This window comes from Talpa europaea (assembly GCF_964194135.1).
Source record: "Talpa europaea genome assembly, chromosome: 8".
Classification (NCBI taxonomy): Eukaryota; Metazoa; Chordata; class Mammalia; order Eulipotyphla; family Talpidae; genus Talpa; species Talpa europaea.
This window is the reverse complement of record NC_140075.1, coordinates 16123196-16135525: the sequence shown is the minus strand read 5'-3', so window position 1 is coordinate 16135525 and position 12330 is coordinate 16123196.

Below are 12330 nucleotides of genomic sequence, written 5' to 3'. Positions count from 1 at the left end.
TCAACTAGGAACATGTGCAGAGAAGTGGAGTTAAGAATACTTAGGAATCTTAGTATCAGAGGAATGTGGGAAAAATTTTTCAAAGATGTTGAGTATACCATTAAGTTGCAAAACCTAAATGCTTTAGATCATCAGGTAAGGGTTGCACAAAGTGATGAGCTGGTTTTCTGTACCTACTATGGTTCTGAGAAGCCACTGGTGTATGGTTTAGTTAGGGATTCACAGACAAATTAATGTAACTTAGAGAAGGAATAGGTTATGCCTTTGAGAATACCCCCAGATGTCTGTACATGTTCCCTAAGGAGAAATAAACACTAAGCAAATGTAGATGCAAAGTCCTTGTCCTGGAGCCAAGGTCCTGCTTAAGTGACAGAAATGTTTCTCCCTAAGCATAGTAAGTAGCTGATCAGGATGATCATGCCATTTACAAAGAATGTTCTGATTGTTCTAAAAAGACCTGCTCAAGATGCTCAGTTACAAGAGAAAATATAGAGAAGGAATAGGATAAATAAATGCTAGGTGGAATGCTCTCAGTCAAAATCTCTACCTACAATGTAAGTCAGTATTTTGACCAAGTATACCCTTATGAATTTAAAAAGTAAGATATTAAATCAGTGTTTTTCATACCTTTTCCATCAATGTGTTTGACATTAGAAAATCTATTAACGTAATTTCATACCTTCATTTATTATGTAAAGGAATCATTTGCATCATAATATTAATTCCCTTTAAAAAAATATTGTGCTAGTGTGGGAAGAAACTCCTTTACCTTTATATCAGAAATGCTTAGATGCCTAGATGTTGTTTATGGAATGGTTACTTTTATCTCATTTTAGATGTCTATACTGTGGATGACCTGATTAAGACCAAACAGGAAAACCAGGGCAGGCATTTGTGGCAAGTTCTAATCGCCAGTGGCAAAACATCAAGTAAGGAAATAATTGACTTATGGAAATCACTTAATTTGCATACAGTGTATAATTTGAATGTGAGTATAAATAATGGCATTCATTCAGGAATGATGCCTGTAGAGTTTCATACTTGGAAGAACATGTTCTTCCCTGGTGAGTCTGATGAGATGCATGCAATAGTGAAAATTGAGAGGCCTAGTGTAACTAGAAAATGCCCTGGATATCCCGAGTATCCTAGTCTTCATTGTATGATTCAAAATTTTGCAGCACCCTTTGGAATTTAGTGGAGAAGGGAGAGACATCAACAAAGAAACACTATTTTTTTACCCATAGAAGGGATTTGATGGGGAAGATTGCCTGCCAATATAAGTGTAGGAAAGACTGTTATATGTCAGCTCTCATTGCCCAAGGTAGTGCTCAGGTAGGGCAGATACACTATGCATGTAATGAATGGGAATCATCCTTTTTTTGAGAAACCAACACATTTGTATCTTCATAAAGATTTTGAACACTACCAATGTAATCAAAGTGGGGATTATTTTGGAACCAAATTAAACCTTACTCAGCTTCAGGAATTACCACTAGGTGAGAAAGTTTTTGACTATAATACATATGGGAAAACATTTTATAAATTCTCTTTCCTTACTCAACATGAGAAAATACAAGCAGCTGATAAGCCTTATGAATTAGGGAAAATGTCTGATAATCCAACATTCAAAAGATATCAGAGAACTTGGACTGGAGAGACACTCTTAGTGTCTAAGCAATGTCAGAGAACTTACTTCTGGAAGTCAGGTCTTACTGAACGTCAGCATACTCAAACCATGGAGAAGACTTATGAATGTAAAGATTGTAGGAAAGCTTTCTGTCAGAAGTCAGCCCTTATTGTACATCAAAGAACTCACACAGGAGTGAAATCTTATGAATGCAGGCAGTGTATGAAATCTTTTCACCAGAAATCAACCCTCAGTAAACATCAGAAAACTCACACAGGAGAGAAACCTTACGAATGTGAGTGTAGGAAAACTTTTTATTGGAAATCAGCCCTCACTCTTCATCAGAGAATATACACAGGAGAGAAACCTTATGAATGTATAGAATGTTGGAAAACATTCTGCCATAAGTCAGACCTTAATGTACATCTGAGAAATCATGCAGGAGAGAAACCCCATGAATGTCAAGAGTGTGGGAAATCTTTCTACTGGAAGTCACCTCTCACTGTACATCAGAGAACACACACAGGAGAGAAACCCTATGAATGTCAAGAATGTAGGAAGATTTTCTCCCGGAAATCAACCCTCATTGTACACCAGAGAACTCACACAGGAGAGATGCCCTATGAATGCAAAGAGTTTAGAAAGTCTTTCTACTGGAAGTCTGCTTTTACTGTACACCAGAGAACTCAAACAGGAAAGAAACCTTATGAATGTCAAGAGTGTAGGACAATGTTCAATCGGAAGTCAGCCCTCACCGTACACCAGAGAACTCACACGGGAAAAAAAGCCTTATGATTGTAAAGAATGTAGAAAAACTTTCTTCCATAAGTCAGACCTCAGTGTACATCAGAGAACTCACATAGGAGAGACATATTTTGAATGTAAACAGTGTGGAAAATTTTTTAATCGAAAGTCGGCCCTTACTAAACATCATAGTACTCACAGAGAGGGGATACCGTATGACGGTCAAGAGTATAGGAGAACTTTCAATCCTAAGACAAACCTCACTGCACATCAGAGAACTCACACAGGAGAGAAGCCCTATGAGTGTCCAGAGTGTAGGAAGTCTTTATCCTGGATGTCTGCCCACACCATACACTAGAGAACTCACACTGGAGAGAAGCCCTATGAGTGTCCAGAGTGTATGAAAACTTTCTCCCGAAAATCACACCTCAGTGTACATCAGAGAACACACAGGGGAAAAACCCTATGAATGTCAAGACTGTAGGAAATATTTATTTTTCTAATAAATTTTATTTTTATATTCCCCATACAATTGCAATTCCCTTATTTTGAACCCAAACTCCCCTCCCCACCCCCCACCACCCATGGAGTGTCTCTGGTTCATAGTTGTTTGTTGATTTTGATTTTCACTTTCTTATAGTTATTCATTTTCCTGGTCCCTTATTTAAATTTTCTAGATTCCTGCTATGAGAGAGACCATCCGGTATTTTTTTTTTTCTTTCTGGCTTATTTTGCTGAGCATGATCCCTTCCAGCACCATCCATGTTGCTGCAAATTGCATGTGTTTATATTTTTTAATGGTGAGTAATATTCCATGGTGTATATATACCACATCTTCTTGATCCAGTCATCTATTTTTGGGCATTTGGGTTGTTTCCAAAGCTTAGTTATTGTAAACAGTGCTGCTATAAACATAGGGGTGCAGGTGCTCTTTGGAATTAAAGTTTCTGTGTCCTTTGGGTAAATACCTAGGATTGGAATTGTTGGATCATATGGAAGCTCTATGTTTAGTAGGTCCAGAAATCTCCATACAGCTCTCCATAGTGGTTGGACCAGTTTGCACCAGCAGTGCAGGGGAGTTCCTTTTTCTCCATATCCTCACCAGCATTTGTTGTTGCTAGTTTTTTTTAAGATGTGCCATTCTCACTGGTGTAAGATGGTATCTCATGGTAGTTTTAATTTGCATATCCCTAATTACAAGTGATGTTGAACATTTTTTCATATGTCTGTTGGCCATTTGCATTTCCTCTTCAGAGAAGTTTGTTTTTAGCTCTTCTGTCCATTTTTTTTGACTGGATTATTTTCTTTGTGTTGAGTCTCATCAGCTCTTTGCAGATTTTTGTGATCAGTCCTTTATCATTAGTGTTGTGTGCAAAATGTTCTCCCAGTCGTTGGGGTTTCTCTTTGTTTTTGTTATTGTCTGTTTTGCTGTGCAGAAGCTCTTTAATTTGATGTAGTTCCTGCTGTTTATCTTTGCCTTCACTATCACTGCTTTGGGTGATGTGTCTGTAAATATGTCTTTGATGTGAATATCATGTAGTATTTTGCCTATATTTCTTTCTCTATATTTTATGGTTTCTGGTCTTATATCAAGTTATTTAATCCATTTTGAGTTGATTTTTGTGTATGTTGTGAGGTAGTGGTCAAGCTTCATTCTTTTGCATGTAGCGACCCAGTTTTCCCAGCACCATTTATTGAACAAACTTTCTTTGCTCAATGCATAGTCTTTGCTCCTATGTCAGAGATTAGTTGACCATACATCTGTGGGTTTATTTCTGGATTTTCTATTCGATTCCATTGGTCTGTGTTTCTATTCTTGTTCCAATGCCATGCCGTTTTGATGATTATGGCTTTGTAGTATAGTTTGAAGTCTTGGAGTGTGATGCCTCCATTCCCTTCTTTTTTTTTTTTTTTCAGGAGAGCTTTGGCTATTTGTGGTTTTTGGTGATTCCATATGAATCTCATCAATAATTGTTCTATTTCTTTGAAGAATGACATTGAAATTTTGATTGGAATAGCATTGAATCTGTATATTGCTTTTGGTAGGATGGCCATTTTAATAATGTTTATTCTTCCAATCCATGAGCAGGGGATGTCTTTCCATTTTGTTGTGTCTTCTTCTATTTCTTTTAACAGTGTTTTATAGTTTTGTTTGTATAGGTCCTTTACCTCTTTTGTTAGATTTATTCCCAAGTATTTGATTTTTTTTTTGTTTCAATAATAAAAGGGATTTTTTTTTAATTTCTTCTTCTTCAGATTTATTGTTTGTGTATAGGAAGGCTACTGACTTTTGTGTGTTGATTTTGTATCCTGCCCCTTTACTGAACTGATTAATTAGTTGAATTATTTTTTCTGTGGAGATTTTAGGGTTCTGTATGTATATTATCATATCATCTGCAAATAGTGATAGTTTGACTTCTTTTCCTATTTGGATTACTTGTATGTCTTTTTCTTGTCTTATTGCTCTGGCTAGGACTTCCAGTATTATATTGAAAAGCAGTGGTGAGAGTGGAAATCCTGTCTTGTTCCAGATCTTAATGGAATTGCTTTCAGATTTTCACCATTGAGAATGATACTGGCTGTTGGATTGTCATATATGACCTTTATGATGTTGAGGTATGTTCCTTTTATCCCAAGAATTTCAAGGGCTTTTATCATGAATGGGTGCTGCACTTTGTCGAAAGCTTTCTCAGCATCTATTGATATTATCATATGTTTTTTTTCTTTCTTTTTGTTGATGTGTTGGATAACGTTGACTGATTTTCAGATGTTGAACCATCCTTGTGTCGCTGGCATGAATCCTAATTGGTCGTTGTGAATTATCTTATGGATACATTGTTGGATTCTGATAGCTAAGATTTTATTGAGGATGTTTGCATCAGTGTTCATTAGGGAGATTGGCCTGTAGTTTTCCTTTTTTGTGTTGTCCTTGTTAAGTTTTGGTATTAGTGTAATGTTGGCTTCATAGAACGTGTTTGGTATTGTCCCTTCCTTCTCAATTTTTTGGAAGAGTTTGTGAAGGATAGGCATTAATTCGTCTCTGAATGTTTGGTAGAATTCATTTGTAAATCCATCAGGTCCTGGACTTTTGTTTTTGGGGAGGTTTTTGATTACCATTTCAATTTTGCTGCTTGTAATTGGTCTCTTTTTATTTATGTTGTGTCCATTATGATTTCTCCTCTTTCATTTATGATCCTGTTTATTTGTGCGTTCTCCCTTTTTTCCTGGGTTTGTCTATTTTATTGATTTTTTCGAAGAACCAGCCCTTGGTTTCATTGATTTTGGATTTTTTTTGTTTGTTTGTTTGAATTTCATTTATTTCTGCTTTGTTTTTATTATTTCTTTTCTTCTACTGTTTTTTTTTTTTTTTTTTTTTTGCTGTTGCTGTTCTTTTTCTTGTTCTTTGAGCTACAAGATTAGGTTGTTTCTTTGAGTTCTTTCTTGTTTCTTTATGTGATCCTCTATTGCTATATATTTTTCTCTTATTACTGCTTTTGCAGCATCCCATACATTTAGAAAATTGGTGTCCTCCTTGTCATTCAATTCAAATAATTGTTTAATTTCTTCTTTGATCTCCTCATTAGTCCAGTGGTCTTCCAGTAGTGTGGTTTTCAATCTCCATGAGGTAGGAGAGTTCCTTGCCTTCTTTTAATGGTTTATTTCTAGCTTGATGCCTTCATGGTCAGAAAAGATGGTTGGTATGTTTTTAATCTTGGTGTATCTGTTGATGTTTTTCTTGTGTTCCACTATGTGATTGATCCTGGAGAATGATGTGTGTGCACTTGAGAAAAATGTGTTCTCCGTTTTTTTTTTTTTTTTTTTTTTTTGGATTTAGTGTTCTGTAGAGGTCTGTTAAGCCCTAGCACTCTAAGTCCTTATTTAGAGCTTTAGTGTTTTTACTTATTTTTTGTCTCATTGATCTATCCATTGATGATAGTGGTGTGTTGAATTCTCCCACTACATATGTGTTTTCTCTGAAGTCTGTTTTCAGATATGTCAATAGATATCTGTTATATTTTGGTGCTTTGTTTGGTGAAAATATGTTAATGAGTGTTATTTCTTCTTGAAGTATTTTCCCCTTGATCATAATTAAGTGACAGTTGGGGTCTCTTTTTTAACTTTTTGAGTTTGAAATCTGTTTTATCTGATATAAGTATAGCTGTTCCTGCTTTCTTTTTTGGTCCATTTGCTTGTAGGATTGTTTTCAATCCTTTAACTTTGAGTCTATTTTTATCTTTTGTAGCTAAATGTGTTTCCTGGTGACAGCAAAAGTTTGGGTTTTGTTTCTTAATCCAGCCTGCCACTCTGTGTCTTTTTTTGAGGAGTTTAGTCCATTTACATTTAGGGTAAATATTGCGATGTTAGCATCTGTATTTGCCATTGTGTTTGTCTTTCCTTTGATTTTATTTATTTATTATTTTAATAACTTTTTTTTGGCCTTCTTTCTTTGTTATTTGTCCCTCTTAGGTTCTGGCTTTAGGACTCTTTGTAGTATTTTTTGCAGTGGGGGTTTAGAGGTAATGAAATTCCAGTGTTTCTGTTTGTCTGGGAAGGTCCTTATTCTTTTATCATAAAGGAAGGGGAGCTTTGTGGGATAGAGTATGCTTGGTTGCCATCTGTTTTCTTGGAGTCTGTTGACTATGTCCCTCCACTCTCTCCTTGCCCATAGTGTTTCTTCAGAGAAGTCTGATGTCAGCCTGATTGGTTTTCCTTTGAATGTATTTCAGTTTCTTCCCTCTTGTCAGTTTCATTATTTTTTCCTTGTCCTGGATTCTTGGGAGCTTTACTATTATGTGTCTTGCTGTTTTTTTTTTTTTCCTTTCATCGTGGATGTTTGGTGTTCTTCTTGCTTCTTGTATATCAATTTTCATCTCCTCCTTCACGTCTGGGAAGTTCTCTTCAATTATCTCCTTGAATATTTTCTCTCTTCCAACATCTCTCTTCTCTCCTTCTGGGATTCCTATAACTCTTATATTTCCTTTCCTCATGGAGTCAGATAATTCCTGAAGTATTTCTTTGGTCTTTTTCCTTTGTACTTCTCTTTCCTTTTCTGTTTTGGTTCTTTTTATGTCTGTGTCTTCAAGAGTGCTGAATTCCCAGAGTTCTTTAGTGCCTCCATTAATTATCTCATCTCCTGCATTTCCTTTACTTCCCTCTTTAGGGACTCAATTTCATTCTTCTGATCGTTGATTATTTTTCTGTTATCATTGTTTTCCTTTATAAGTTCTGTCATTTTTTTTTAATCATGACAATTTGAAGTTCTCTTTCTGGAAGGCTCAGAAGTCTCCCAAGTTACTGTAGTTGCACTTTGGAGGGTGGTTTTCTTTTTGTGGTGTGCTTTTTTCCTGAGGAGTTGCTAGGTTGTGTGTGGTTCTTCTACTGCCTACTGTCTGCTTTCTAATTTGCTGTATGCATTGGTACACTGTGTTGTTGGGACTGGCCGGCAACCTGGCAGAACTTCTCCGCTCCCCTCTAGCTCCTCCGGGAGCCATCTGTCGGATTCAAGCAGTCTTTACTCTCCCACACAGGAGAGGAACTCTATGAATGTCAAGAGTGTAGGAAAACCTTTTCCTGGAAGTCAGCACTCACTATCCGTAGAAGGGCCCACGCAGGAGGGAACTAAGTAATGTAGGAATACCCCACTGTACACAGGGGAACACACAGAGGAGAGGAGCACTGTGATCATAAGTAGTGTAGGAAAACATCCTCCAGGATGTCCGCCTTCACCCTATGAATATTAAATAATGTGGGAAATCTCTGTTGTAAACCACCTTCCTAAATAAAGAATTCACATGGGAGTGTAATATGTTTACCAGAGAACACTATTTTCTGTGGGGCTAACAACCTTCAGTTTTCTGTCTCCCTTTATCCTTTACTTGAGCTTTTTGCAGTGTGAAAAAACTATCTTTAGTCTGGTCCAAAAATGGAGTTGTGTACATTCTTGCCAGATCTGCCATGTCCTATGGTCCTGCTGTACACATGATGCCTCCCCACACCCAGCAGTGTTAGCCTTGGGAGCCATAGGGTAAATATGGCAATATATGATTTAAGACAAATGATTGTGGGAGAGCAGTTTTCAAAACTCTACCTCAAAAATCTCCATTTGTACTTTTCTTGCCTGAGAAATATTTCAACTGTTGAAAAGTTAGTGTGTGGTCTTTTACAATGTTAGCATACTTTATGTTTGCTTTTTGTAAAACAAACAAACAGCAAAGAAGTTATGCTGTCACCTTTCATTGTTAAATCAGTTGTGGGCCAATTCAAAGCAGCAGTAAGAAGCAATGCATCAAATAAAGGAATGACTTTATCATATTGCGACAGCTCATTGAACACTGATAATATGCTAAAACTTTAGAAATACTTTCAATACATTTAGAAACAATAGAAATTATTAGAAAAGACTATGCTATTACATTGCATCATGTCCCCTTGGTGATAAAATCACTATGAGCGAAGCACAGTATTTAACATTCCTAGCAGCTAACTCACCTTTACACAGTGAACATACAGAGGCAGTTTGAAAAGTTGGTATCTGAATTTGTGTTTAAAATAGAGCTGGGAGGGCCTCCCTGGTGGCACAAGGGGTTAAAAGGCAACATATGAAGCTATCCGCAGCCAGTACAGCACAAGTCCCATTCCCGGCTCTCCAGTGAGCCACCCACATGGCGCAGCAGGCCTCTCCTAGGAAAGTTGAATCATTGTCGTCTTGAGCACTAGGTCTTTGGTAATAAGATTAAACACTTGCACAAAGTGAGGACCAAGTAAAGGAAGTAGAAGCCCCGGTCCAGGCCCACTGTTCTCCTTGGAGCAATCCAGCCTTCTCAGCCATCCCCAGTGTCCACAGAGTCAGGGTTGTCCTAGGTTGCCCACAGCCAAAGCGCCTGAGCTTACCCTGGATGTCAGGTGAGATTGTAGAAGAGGATCATCACAAGGAACTCTTGCCTGAGCCAGCCAGTTTGGAAAAGGAGTGCTGCCGTCCTTAGGGTTAGGAAAGCATCAGTCTGCGCCCCACTGTCAGCTGCTCCTGGGCTCCTGCAGGGAAACAGTGACTGGAGCTGCTTCCTAGACATGGGTTGGCAGCTACAGGTCCCCAACTCAGTTAATACTGTCCCCAAGGGCCTTGCAGATAAAACAAATACGGCACCTCTCACCATCTTAACCACCTCCCTGGCTTCCAAAAACAAATAGGAAACTCCAAATACCAGATAACCGACAAAAATACCAAATGTGTCCCAATTCCCACTCACCCAGGCCTGACACACCACAGGAGCCCCAAATTGAGGGACATCATATAATCTCTCCCAAACTGAGGAGAACTGGACTCCCTCTCTGAGGGGGACTCCGATTCCTCCCAAATGTCTAAAGGTGAGGGTCTCGGCATGCACCCCAGGGGAACCAACACCAAATGCCAAGGGAAAACAGTTTTCCACCCGGGTTCCACCTCCTCCAGGATGAATCCAGGGGGGCTGTGAGAGAAGAAAAGAGCCATGCCTCTCCCGAGGAGGATTTGGGAAGTTCCCAGGAGGAATAACGGCCCCAGCTGCTGGGACTCTCCCTCCCCCTTGAGAGAGGTTGCTCCCTCTGAGTTCGGGGGTCATGTCACCATCCGAGATGCTACCCAGGATGCTCAGGCTCCAACTGATGGCAGATGAGGAGGGCCTGGCATGCCCTGCAGGCTACTGCTCCATCCCTGGGAAGTCAGAGTTGGGACTGGCAGTGCCCAGGTGGAATTCAGCTCCCAGCTCTGGCCCTCCCAATTGTGAGTGAACACCGGCCTCAAATACAAGGAAAGTGGTTGAATTTGTCAAGAAGCGAGGAGGGCAGCAGATTCATGTCTGAAAGACACGGTCCTGCTCTTGGGCAGAGGGCAGGGGTGTTTCTTCCAGGCGACAGAGGGGAAGACGGGTGAGGGGCTTAAAAGGGGAGGAGGAAGGGCCACCCTGTGTCAGGTGGGCACCAGCTTGCTTTTCTCAGTTCCTTGGAATGCAAGAAGCGAACCTGTCAAACAAGGGCGGAATGGGAAGAAATATGGGAGAGGTCACCTTGTTATCGCTTATGGGAGAAGCCTATCATCTGCGACCGCCTCGTCGTTTCTCTGACCCGGGAAAGACGTTCTTGATCTGCTCGTGGGCCGGTCTTCTGACCTGTCCCAGTCTCCAGCCACGGCCCGGATGTGTTCCTTGTCTCGGCACTTCATGCCTCAGGGGTCGCCAACGTGTGCTGACCTCACATTTCAACTAGATCACACACCTGCATGCACACAGAAAATTTGTTATCGCATCCCCTTGCTAGACACCCTCACACACATTCGGCCCCGCTGCACACCAGCCAGGCACGCACAAGGACGATGTTGGGCCTTGCCTGCTCCCCGCACCCGGCTTCTTCTCACTCCCCACCTGACCCCCTGACACCCAAAGTCACTTCTCTCCCCAGCCGCGCTCACCCGCACGCGCATCACCGCCCTCGGCACCCGATCGCCGCACTCACACTCGCACACTTGCACACGCACACACTCTCACATGCACACACAGTCTCACGCGCACACACACACACAAACGCACACACGCAAATTCTCACACACACGCGCACACACACTCTCACGCACACGCACACACGCACGCACAAGGGATGCAGGTGGCGCACAGAGGTGGCCGCAGCCCACACACACTACCTGTCCTCCTGAACGCAGTCCCGTGGTGTGTCTCTGAGGGGGGCGTTCCTGCCTGGTCGCTGAGGCGGTTCCCACCACTGGTGACTGACTAACGTGCCGGGGACGGCCTCACCCACTGAGTGGTTGGAGCGTCTTAAACGCGCCCCAGTGGCACAGCGGGTTGAGCGCAATGCTGTGAAGCTGTCCATAGCCTCTGAGGTGCGGGTTCAATTCCCAGCCAGCCAGTTAGATACCCACATGGCACAGCAGACCTCTCCTATCTCCCTCCTGCTCCCCCCAGCAGTGTATTTCAGTCTGTTTGCCTGTTATGCTCCCCACTCTGTCTCTGGTGATTCTTCTCACCCTGCATCAAAACTGGCCTGCACCCCAGCTCTTGTATAAAGATAAAATTAAAAAAAAAAAAACATTTTCTCTAACCTTCTCTAACACAGCAGGCTTAATTGCTGCACCTACTAGAGAAAACTCCTGGAGATCTATTCTAGATCTGGTAAGGAGGGAATGCCTCTACATTGCCTGCAGTATTGTTCAGGATGAGACCCCCCCTTTAAGTGCATTTATTTGCTTATATTTTTTTTAGGTTCCTCCCTGTCCTTAAAGACCATCTCTCTTTTTTTTTTTTTTTCTTTTCTTACATCCTTGTTCATTTTTGTCTAGTTACTGGTTTCTCCCCCAGGGGTGGTCCCCATAATGCTCCCACCACCATAGCAGCTTTGACCCATCACCACAATCCCTTGTGCACGTCCCTCCCCTCTGTTGATCCCCCTCCCTCCTTCTCCCTAATGGATACCTCAGCTCTTGGTCAGCCTACTAGGGTTGTCTTTGTCTTTACATTTTGTTCAGATTCCCTGTATTTCACATCTGATATTTCTTCTCCTGATTTATTGTGGCCAGCATAATCCCTTCCAGCTCCATCCACATCACCAAAAGTGGCATGAATTTGTCTCTTTTCATTGCTGAGTAATATTGCCTTGCGTATCTACACCACACCATTTTGACCCATCCGTCTGTTTTGTGGCATTTGAGTTGTTTCCGTGTCATGGCTATTGAAAACAGTGCTGCAGTAAACAAAGGCGTTCAGGTTTCCTGAGTTTTTTTTTTGTCCCTAGGGTAGATTCCTAGGAGTGGACTCACTGGATCATGTGTAGAACCATTTTCAGTGTTCTGAGGAACCTCCACACAGCCGTCCATAGTGGCTGGACCAATTTGCCTTCCCACCAGCAGGGTAGGAGGCTCCCTTTTCTCCACTACTCCTCCAGCATTTGTTGTTTCCAGGTTTTTTTTTTCTAAT